This window comes from Triticum aestivum, chromosome 7A (assembly GCF_018294505.1).
Source record: "Triticum aestivum cultivar Chinese Spring chromosome 7A, IWGSC CS RefSeq v2.1, whole genome shotgun sequence".
In the NCBI taxonomy this organism is placed as follows: domain Eukaryota; kingdom Viridiplantae; phylum Streptophyta; class Magnoliopsida; order Poales; family Poaceae; genus Triticum; species Triticum aestivum.
The window spans coordinates 678,000,004-678,011,305 of record NC_057812.1 but is presented as its reverse complement, the minus strand read 5'-3'; the positions used below and the strand labels follow the sequence as shown (position 1 = coordinate 678,011,305).

At 43.7% G+C, this 11,302-nt stretch overlaps 1 long non-coding RNA gene across 1 annotated transcript; it reads right to left on the bottom strand.

The window, feature by feature from the left end:
• Positions 1-1,575: 1,575 nt before the first annotated feature.
• On the bottom strand, positions 1,576-3,823 carry LOC123154650 (uncharacterized). The gene is made up of 3 exons (XR_006476967.1): positions 3,492-3,823; positions 3,271-3,385; positions 1,576-1,959 (listed from the first exon to the last, which is right to left on the bottom strand). It is a non-coding gene; the product is annotated as an uncharacterized lncRNA (long non-coding RNA).
• Positions 3,824-11,302: the final 7,479 nt, after the last annotated feature.

Genomic DNA, 11,302 nt, shown 5'->3' with positions numbered 1-11,302 from the left:
ATTAGAACTCGAGAGGGAAAAAATTAAGGTAGCAGTCCACTGGCCACCCTATGAATTTCCAGAAAACTTCCTTTGCTCGGTAGTTGACAGTTTATCTTGGCAAGATGTCACATGCCTTCCACTGATACAAGCAGTTATTTTCAGGTCACCTGATTTCGTGAGACCTAACCACGTTGTTATGCTTGTTAAAGAGATTCTGATGGTAGTTGGAGGGCTTGAGACACGCATCCATCACTTGAACATGTGATGGTGACTGTTTCAAAACCTGCGTCCCGCATGCCGCTGCCACACATCCATACATGCTTCCACGGTTGAGATATGAGAGATGACGTTGAGCTGTTGCTGCTAGGCCATGCAATACATGCTCCAGAGAGATGGCGATCTAGAATCTGCCAAAAAAGATCTTCCAAAATATTAAATTTATATTACATAGAATTTGAAAATAGATGAATATATGAGTAGAAGTCTCGAAACGATAGCAAAGTTTAAGAAATCCACGAACCTTGGACAGATTAGAGATCGGCATTACCCGGTGGATTTTACTTGCCGTGCGTGGTTGACTTTTTCTCTTTTCCCAGAAAGGAGATCACATCAGTGTTTTCCCATAATGATGGTAGTGTTTAGGTGAGGAACCGATCTGAAGCATAGCATGGGGTGACCGACGCCTACTGATTATCTTCATGTCAGCGTTTAAATCGTACAACATGTAGCTCGCCTGGTTGCTATTGGGAAGAAAGAGAAACAGCAAGATTAGGGGCACACGGAAGGAGAGAATAACACACGAGGCTCGCCAGATCAAAAGAAGTCACCATGAACGGGAGAGGCTTGAGGAAGGAGAGGAGCCCCTGGCCACCAGGCAACTGGATTCATTTTTTCTTTCTGTTAGCGAGATTGGATTTGTATATTCCTTCTATACCAAGAAGCCACTTTTTTTCCTGTGCCTATTCCTCCTCCCGTACGTGAAAGCATAGGTGCCTTTTCAAACATTTTTATATTTTTATTTTAACTGTTATCAATAACCGTGATGCGAGATTAGATAAAGATTAAACTCACTAGTCATTAACCCGTGCACCTGCACGGGCTAGATATTTGTCTACATTTTTATCACTGTCGTATATTCTCGTAGATACACTTTGTAATCATGAAAATAGTAATCATCAAATATGACCCATAATTATTATTTTTATTGATGTGGTTTCACACTCCAATTTTCCATGGATTTTTTCACGTGGAAGTTCAATTTTTGGAATATCAGCAAATAGTTCACCATAAAATTAAAGTAGACAAATGACACAACTAACCTCAATAGATAGAATTTGATGTTTGTTTCTATGACTATAGGCGTATGATGTTCCCCATAGACCAATAGAAGGTAAACGGAGCCATATTTACGAAAATTGTTAGGCCAAGCCTATATAAAATATCAAAGCAAGACATATAAGAATTAAAAGACGTAGACATGAAAATGGAGCTTTACAAATTTCAATTTCATTGATCATGCATGGAGTTGTGATCTTAAATGAGTGATGATATACAAACAATACACCATCTTCGAGATGCAAATATGCATGTTTCTAGCCGAAACTTAAAAATACATATTTGTAATGTTGATTTCATCATGCTTCCTTGCATCACACCTCACGGGAAGTTAATATCTCAAATAAACATTCATTTTCTTTGAAATAGAAGGATACTTCTTATCCTTATACTGGCCTATTATTATTGTAATAGTTGTGCATATAAGATCTTGTTTTTACCCTGGAGTGTAAATGAGATTAACATAGAAAAAGTACAGAGAACATATGTTAGATTTAACACAGGACTCCAGCATGAATGTTCGCGGCCTGACCACATGGAAGAGTGTGAATACATCCTGCGTCATCCTCGTCTTGCTGCTCCACCTCCTCTTGCAAGCTCGGGCAGTATGCCATGACAAAAGCCGATTCCCTGCCGTATGCCCTACAAAAGTCACGTAGATTCTAAGGGATATCAATATTTCATACTGTGAGAAGAATTTAATTACATTAAATAATATACTTAGATCATGGATCGGAGGCCAATGTCTAGGAGGACTACACAAAGAGTTGCTGCGAAGTAATACTCCTAATGAAATCAAACCAACTGAATTCATAAGCGGTAAACCAATGATTTATGGAAAGATCATATTCTATAGATGAATTTTGCATATACGCCTGATATATTAACCCATGGAAGTGCCTGATGGATTAAACAATGAAAGCAGTCACCTGTAGACCGAAGCAATGCGACTTTTTTTTACCTCAAATCAAAAGCCCGCAGGAAAGGGTAATCCAAAGGAAAACTATTAATCGCTGCATGGCTGAGTGTCCCATGTTGCAATTTTTCCATCTAATCTAATAGATCGGAAGTTAGGCAGCTGGCTTCTCAAACTTGCTTTTCCCTAATAAAAGAACGAACATTCTGCCATAGTAAATTCTCCTCTCTTCCTTTCTCAATTCATATAGAAGGAACATATCACCAACTCTAGAAAACAACACTGCAACTTTAGAGGGTATGCACATAGTTTAGCATCGATTTTTGCATCATCTTCTCATCAAAATAACTAATGTGTAGCAGATTTGAGAAGATAATACCTCAATTTAATAATTACTCACGTGCCTACTACTTTGAAAATAATGCGTGTAAAGAAATTTATGTTTTTTATTTACTACCCAGGCATACTGCATACATAAGTAACTAAGCGAAATAGTTGTATCTTGATACGATCATTGCAAGAGTGGAAAATATACATCCGAAACAAATTTTTCAAAAATTATTCTAGGAGATATGAATAAGGATTCTTGAGCATGTTGAGCCAACTGATGAGACGCCACACACAGGATTAAAGATGCCATGGAGTAGACAATACACGGATCTGGTATTCCACTGTTGTGAGCAAGCGGCTTGCCGGCCGGCCAAAGATAAACACGGACTAAATAATATCTCATATTGGGATCTACTATTCTCAGTAAGAACATTTTTTTTTGATTTCAGAGAGGGGAAAGGGAGATTAACAATGAGTATTTGTAAGAGACAACTATACTTGAGCTTACCACACAGAGTACGCAGATTAGCAGGGTTTGTTTCTGCCACATCGGCCATAGCCAGAGACGACAACTATGATCTAATCACACCACACAAAATACTTTTGGACGTTATGGCATCCTAATATGTTGATGCCCAACGTGGAGGACAGTTATCTAGACTTTACACCTGCTACCAAGACAGTGGAGGAGGGATGTACGCACATACCTGCAGAATATATTCACCCCAGCCTTGTGTTGAAGAATGACACGTATATGAATAATTTTGATTATTGCGTCAAACCGACAATCTGAATCAAATCAGTCTTGGACGACCAACACCCCTATAATTCAATTCCGCAGTCGTCCCTAAATGAGTTTATGATCTAAAGTTCTCGAGATTGAATCTGCAGACGAATCCGACCGGAATGAAAATATCACGTTTCTTACCTTAGATCAAATAACTGAAACTTGTTTTGAAGTTGAGCGAAGAGTTTCAGCCAACACCACGAAGGATGGCCGCCCAAATCTGACATGATGGTGCAAACTTGGGCCATTGCTGCTGCGTGCTACGGAGCCATGGAGTCGCATACCTATATGGTGCGCCAGAGATGCTATAGGCACATGCGACTTCTGCAGCATGCACCTGGCTGATTGAATTGGAGGCAATTGACCAAGAAGACCCCTCGCGTACGTCAAATCTTGGAGGAAATTACGCTAACATGTTTTTCCTGAGGGAAACATAGGGAGACCAATTGGGGGAGGACTTGAGTACGCGTGGGATAGGAGACTTCCTTTTTAAAAAGATGGAGGCGGAGGCTTTCCTTCCTAATTTTATGGCAATAGGTGGAGTCTTTCCTTGTTTTCTTTTCACGTAAGGATTACGTGGAGGATTTCCTTGTTTTCTTTTCACATGATTTCCTTCTTGTTTTTTACGTGAACCTTTCCTTGTTTTGGGACGTGTCCCATGCGTTTGTTGTAGAGGGTGCTTGGATTTAAGGGACTATTTTTAGTCTGACTAAAAATAGTCTCTTTTAGAGGCTAAAGTTCCAAGCACCCCTGACTAAAGAGAGGCTAGGACTAGTCTTGAGGCTAAAAATTTTTAGTGATAGGAAACCTACTAAAATATGTATTAGCCCTCTCTCTTCTCATTTAATTCCTCTCCTTTAACACGTGCGAGTTCTGGATTGGAGGGTTTGGAGGATAATAAATGCTCAATAACTTGATTTTAGTCTCTTTAGTATTTGGATCCAAGCATGGGTGAGGCTAGCAAGTTTTAGTCCCACTATTTTTAGTCATGGGACTAAAACGTATCCAAGCACCCTCATAGGACTCCACCATCTACCTTAAGCATGTTTTCCTTCTATCCTGATCGTCAATTCTACAATCTAACGGTTTAATTAATTTTGATGATGTGAATTAATGAAAGATCATGAAAGGTGCCTCGAATTAGTAAATAAGAGATTTGGCTTCTTTTAAAAGAAGAAATGCTAATCGTATAACTTTTGGTTTCTAGTTTTTTTCTTTTGGCTGCTCTTTTCCCAACTTCACGTGAAAGCCTTTCAAAAAAAAAAACTGCACGTGAAAGCACTATGAGCCTTTCCAATCATCTTTTAATTGACATATGCTGGTTCATTTTTTTTCTTGTTTCTATTTTAGATGGGTTAATCTACACCGTAAAAATTCGGCCCCACCAGATAAACGGCTCATAATTTCTGATTAACATCGTAATTTCTAGGGAGTCTGTAATTAAAGAAAAGCTAATGGTATAAATTTTGGTTTCTAGTTTTTTTCTTTTGGCTGCTCTTTTCCCAACTTCACGTGAAAGCCTTTCAAAAAAAAAATAACTGCACGTGAAAGCACTATGAGCCTTTCCAATCATCTTTTAATTGACATATGCTGGTTCATTTTTTTTTCTTGTTTCTATTTTAGATGGCTTAATCTACACCGTAATAATTCGGTCCCACCAGATAAACGACTCGTAATTTCTGATTAACATGATAATTTCTAGGGAGTCTGTAATTGAAGAAAAGGTAATGATATAACTTTTGGTTTCTAGTTTTTTTTCTTTTGGCTGCTCTTTTCCCAACTTCACGTGAAAGCCTTTCAAAAAAAATAACTGCACATGAAGGCACTATGAGCCTTTCCAATCATCTTTTAATTGACATATGCTGGTTCAATTTTTTTCTTGTTTCTATTTTAGATGGGTTAATCTACATCGTAATAATTCGGCCCCACCAGATAAACGATTCGTAATTTCTGATTAACATGGTAATTTGTAGGGAGTCTGTAATTAGTGTAGGTATAGATAGATAGATAGATATAGATTGACATGCTGAAATTTATTGTCACTTGTTACTATGGAAAATAATCCTTTGAGGGGTTTGTTCAGGGTATCTTCACCTCGACCAGAACCGCAATTAGTCACCCCTCAACCCACTGCACCTACTGAAAATATCAAATATGAAATTCCTTTGGGTATGATAGAACAACTGCTAGCTAATCCGTATGCAGGAGATGGAACGGAACATCCTGATATGCACTTGATATATGTGGAAGAAATTTATGGATTGTTTAAGCTTGCAGGTTTACCCGGAGATGAAGTTAAGAAGATGGTTTTCCCTTTATCTTTGAAGGGAAAAGCATTGGCATGGTATAGGCTATGCGATGATATTGGATCTTGGAATTGGAATCGACTGAAATTGGAGTTTCATCAAAAAAAATATCCTATGCATCTAGTTCATCGTGATCGGAATTATATATATAATTTTTGGCCTCGTGAAGGAGAAAGTATCGCTCTAGCTTGGGGGAGGCTTAAGTCAATGTTATATTCATGCCCCAATCATGAGCTCTCGAGGGAAATTATCATTCAAAATTTTTATGCTCGGCTTTCTCATGATGATCGATCCATGCTTGATACTTCTTGTACCTGTTCTTTTATGAATAAGACTATTGAATTCCGGTGGGATCTGTTGAAAAGAATTAAACGCAACTCTGTAGGTTAGGAACTCGAGGAAGGTAAAGAGTCGGGTATTAAGCTTAAGTTTGATTCTTTAAAATCTTTTGTGAATGTCGATGCTTTTCAAAAGTTTAGCACTAAATATGGACTTGACTCTGAGATAGTAGCCTCCTTTTGTGAATCTTTTGCTACTCATGTTGATATCCCTAAAGAGAAGTGGTTTAAATATCACTGAGGGAGTCCTGGATTAGGGGGTCTCCGGACAGCCGGACTATGTCCTTTGGCCGGACTGTTGGACTATGAAGATACAAGATTGAAGACTTCGTCCCGTGTCCGGATGGGACTCTACTTGGCGTGGAAGGCAAGCTAGGCAACACGGATATGTATATCTCCTCCTTTGTAACTGACCTTGTGTAACCCTAGCCCCCTCCGGTGTCTATATAAACCGGAGGGTTTTAGTCCATAGGACAACATACAATCATACCATAGGCTAGCTTCTAGGGTTTAGCCTCTCCGATCTCGTGGTAGATCAACTCTTGTAATACTCATATCATCAAGAATAAATCAAGCAGGGCGTAGGGTTTTACCCCCATCAAGAGGGCCCGAACCTAGGTAAAACATCATGTCCCCTGCCTCCTGTTACCATCTGCCTTAGACGCACAGTTCGGGACCCCCTACCCAAGATCAGCCGGTTTTGACACCGACATTGGTGCTTTCATTGAGAGTTCCTCTGTGACGTCGCCGTAAGGAAGGATGCCTCATCTCGTTGTTAAAAACAACATTACCACCGGGGGAGCTCTGGCTGTCGGCCAAACTCTCCGGCTAGGCAGTTTTGTCATGACCGCCTGTTCAGCCGCTGCACCGACGATGACTGCTCGGGTCATCAAAAACAGCCTCCACGTCGGCTCGGAATTTGTCGAGCAGATGGATCCAATGGAGCTCTCTTCCCTAAAAGAACTCTTGGATCGCATCGCCGCCTTGGGAGTCGCTATGGACTATGATCGGATTGGGCTTAAACCCGATCGAAGGGAGATTAACTCTCCATCGGTCACCCATCATGTTGCGGTGGTGGAGGAACAATGCGGAGATTCTTCCTCTATCTTGAGGACTAACTATGTCCGAATTCCTGAGCTCTCCGAGCCGGACAACCGTTTATGGGAGGACATCAACCAAACCCTAAACCTAGAGACAGGCAGCGGGCCAGACTCATCGGGCAACATACCGGAATCCGAACTTCCAAGATCGGAAACCCCTCGGCCCCTGGGTCTCAGATCGGGTAGGGGTCCGAACTCAAATCCACCCACCCACCCACACATAAACGATCTTTCCCACATCAGGCAAGAGCCCCATGAAACAATACATCATTATTGGGCCAGGTTCCTCCTTGTGATGAACAAGGTTAAGGACTGCCGCGAGGAAGACGCAGTCTCACTTTTCCGCAATAACTGCACGGACAAGGGAATCCTTAACGCCATAAGTCGCCGTGACATATCACGCTTTGCCGACTTGGCGTCCATAGTACGAAAGTACTGTGTGATGGAAAGTGCCTGGAAAACCGAAACGAAATTTTGGGATAATCCGGCTCCGAATATGCACCCAGTCCGAGGTAAAAGGGTGCACTATCATAAGACACACGAGTTCATTACAAAGAAACAAAAACCCTCTATAGGGCACGGAACCGTATTGGAGGGATGGCTTAATGGACCGTGCAAAATTCATAGCACAGCGGATACAATACCAACGCACAGCCTTAGAGCATGTTGGATACTCCGGCAGGTGGCCAAAAGTGGTGAGGATCTTCTTATCCCAAATACCATAGAGCACCATCTCGTTGATAACAATACTGTTTTAACAGTCTTTGAGACCTTCGCGTCAAATAATAGGCGCAAGCAAACACTCTGCAGCATTGCCAAAATCTGCCACGTAGCAGCAATAAATCCATGGAGTGACACGGCTATTACCTTCAATGCCAGTGACGAACCTAAATTCCGAACAGCCAGAGCACCAGCCGCACTGGTCCTCAGTCTAATTGTGGACGGCTTTCGACTCACCAAAGTACTCATGGACGGCGGCAACAGATTAAACCTCATCTATGAGGAAACTCTTCAAAAAATGGAAATAGACTGGAACCGCATTGAGCAAAGTAGAACAACCTTCAGAGGAATCATACCCAGTCGGGAAGCACGATGCGCTGGGAAAATCACACTAGATGTGGTATTCGGTACGCCAGAGAACTATAGGTCCGAAGAAATCACATTTCAAGTGGCCCCGTTCAGAAGTGGATACCACACCCTTTTAGGACGTGAGGCATTCACGATCTCCCAAGTCGTACCCCATTATGGGTACATGAAGCTCAAAATGCCCGGGCCCAACGGAATCATCATTATCGCCAGTGATCCGGACACATCACTCCGCGCCGAAAACAAAACAGCTGCACTGGCCCTCGAGGCATTATCCGAAGCCCTCTCGGCCGAGGAATTAACCAAGCTATGCTCCACGGTGGACAGGGACGACGTGATACTCGACAAGAGATCCAAGTCCACCTCTTTTAAACTAGCGGACAAAATAGTCAAATTCCAAGTCCACCCAACGGACCCTATAAAAACAGCCTCCATCCGGGCACAGTTAAACCCCGCCGTGGACGCCACACTACGAGATTTCCTGTGTGAGAATTGGGACATATTCGCCTGGCATCCTTCAGACATGCCAGGAATCCCATGCAGGCTGGCCGAGCATAGCCTCAATATCCTAAAGGGATTCAAGTCGGTCAAGCAGGCTCTTCGGCGTTTCTTTGAACCTAAGAGACATGCCATGGGAGAGGAACTAGCCAAGTTATTAGAGGCCGGATTCATCAAAGAACACCCGGACTGGCTAGCAAACCTGGTGATGGTACCAAAGAAGGATAAATCCTGGCGCCTTTGTGTCGATTTCAAGGACCTCAATAAAGCTTGCCCAAAGGATCCCTTCCCCCTCCCCCGCATTGATCAAATTATTGATGCTACCGCAGGACACGAGTCATTGTGTTTCCTCGACGCATACTCTGGTTACCACCAAATCAAGATGGCAGAGTTCTACCAAGCCGCAACGACATTCATCACACCATACGGTCCCTTCTGTTTCAACAAAATGCCTTTCGGGCTCAAAAACGCCGGTGCAACATATCAGCGCATGATTCAGACATGTCTGGAGAAACAAATCGGCAAAACAGTAGAGGCATACGTAGATGATGTTGTCGTCAAAACTAAACACATCGACTCTCTGATAGACGACTTGAGGCTCGCATTCGACAACCTCCGAACATACGACATCAAGCTCAATCCGAAAAAATGCATTTTCGGCGTACCAGTCGGAAAGCTCCTGGGTTTCATTGTCTCCAGTAGAGGTATTGAAGCTAATCCGGCCAAAATCTGAGCTTTGTCACAGTTGGCCACCCCAACAGACGTCAAACAAATCCAGAAGTTAACTGTATGAGTGGCGGCTCTAAGCCGCTTTATCTCCCGCTTAGGAGAAAAGGCATTACCCCTTTATCGCCTCCTTCGGCGCACCGAACACTTCGAGTGGACGGACGCTGCCACAGCCGGATTGGAAGAAATAAAAGCCATACTGGCAACCAACCCAATCCTGGCCACGCCAAACATCAGCGGACCAATGCTATTATACATTGCGGCAACTCATCAAGTTGTAAGCGCAGTGCTCGTCGTCGAACGAGAAGCGGATGGACATAAATTCCCTCTTCAAAAGCTGGTATATTATGTATCCACTATCCTCACTCCATGCAAATCACGGTACCCACATTATCAAAAGATAGCCTATGCGGTATTCATGGCATCTCGGAAACTGCGACACTACTTTCAAGAGTGTTCGATTACAGTAGCCTCGGAGGTGCCACTCAATGATATTATAAACAACCGCGACGCCATGGGCCGGATTGCCAAATGGGTCATTGAGCTCCTCCCATTCAACATAACATACAAACCCCGGCGAGCCATTAAATCGCAAGTATTGGCCGACTTTGTCACCGAATGGACGGAAGCCGAACTCCCTAAAGAGTACGGCGCATACTCCAATTGGATTATGCACTTCGACGGCTCCAAAATGCTGGCTGGACTGGGGGCCGGCATCGTCCTGACGTCCCCAACCGGAGATACAGTTCAATACATACTGCAGATACTGTACACAAACTCCAACAATGCAGCCGAATACGAAGCCCTGTTACATGGTCTTCGGATGGCAGTTTCCATGGGCATTCAGCGCCTGGAGGTGCATGGGGATTCGAACCTTGCAATATCCCAAATAAATGGAGACTTTAATGCCAAGGATCCGAAGATGGCGGCCTGTCGTAACACCGTCCTAAAGATGTCAGCTCGGTTCGAGGGGCTTGAATTTCACCATGTGGCTCAAGAAAACAATCAGGCGGCGGATATCCTCGCCCGCATCGGCGCAAAACACGATGTGGTCCCCCAACATCTTTTTAGAGAGGTTGTTTAAGCCATCCATGGTATGGGAGGGGGACACCGGCAATATTAGTCTGGAACCGTCCACAACACTCAACACCGAACACTCTGACATAATCGGAGGCTCTCCCACCGAAACAACACCTTCAGCCCACGTAATAATGGCCATCATAGCCCTGTGGACAGAACCATTCCTGACCTACCTAACTAGGCAGGAACTTCCGGAGGACCAAAATGAGGCACGCTGCATAGTGCGGCGATCCAAGGCCTACAGGGTCCATGAGGGAGAATTGTACAAAAAAAGCACTACCGGAGTTCTTCAAAGGTGCATCTCCGAAGAGGAAGGGCGGAACCTTTTGGCAGAAATTCACGCCGGACTCGGCGGTCACCACGCCGCAGCCCGGGCTCTTGTAAGCAAGGCCTTCCGTACAGGATTCTATTGGCCGACGGCCCGGGCAGATGCACAGGACTTGGTCCAACGCTGCGCCGGTTGCCAGCTTTTTGCAAATCAAAGCCACATGCCACCCACCGCCCTCCAAACAATCCCCATTACGTGGCCCTTCGCGGTCTGGGGGCTTGACATGGTTGGACCCCTTAAAGGGGGAACCCACAAGAAAAAATACTTACTGGTCATGGTGGATAAATTCACCAAATGGATATAAGCCAAACCTGTTAAAACAGCCGAATCCGGACCGGTGATAGACTTCATATCCGGGGGCGTACACCGTTATGGCGTCCCCCACAACATCATCACTGACAAAGGCACGAACTTCACGGCCGATGAGGTAAAACTCTGGTGCAGCAAAATGGGCATCAAGCTCGATTATGCTTCAGTCTACCACCCACAA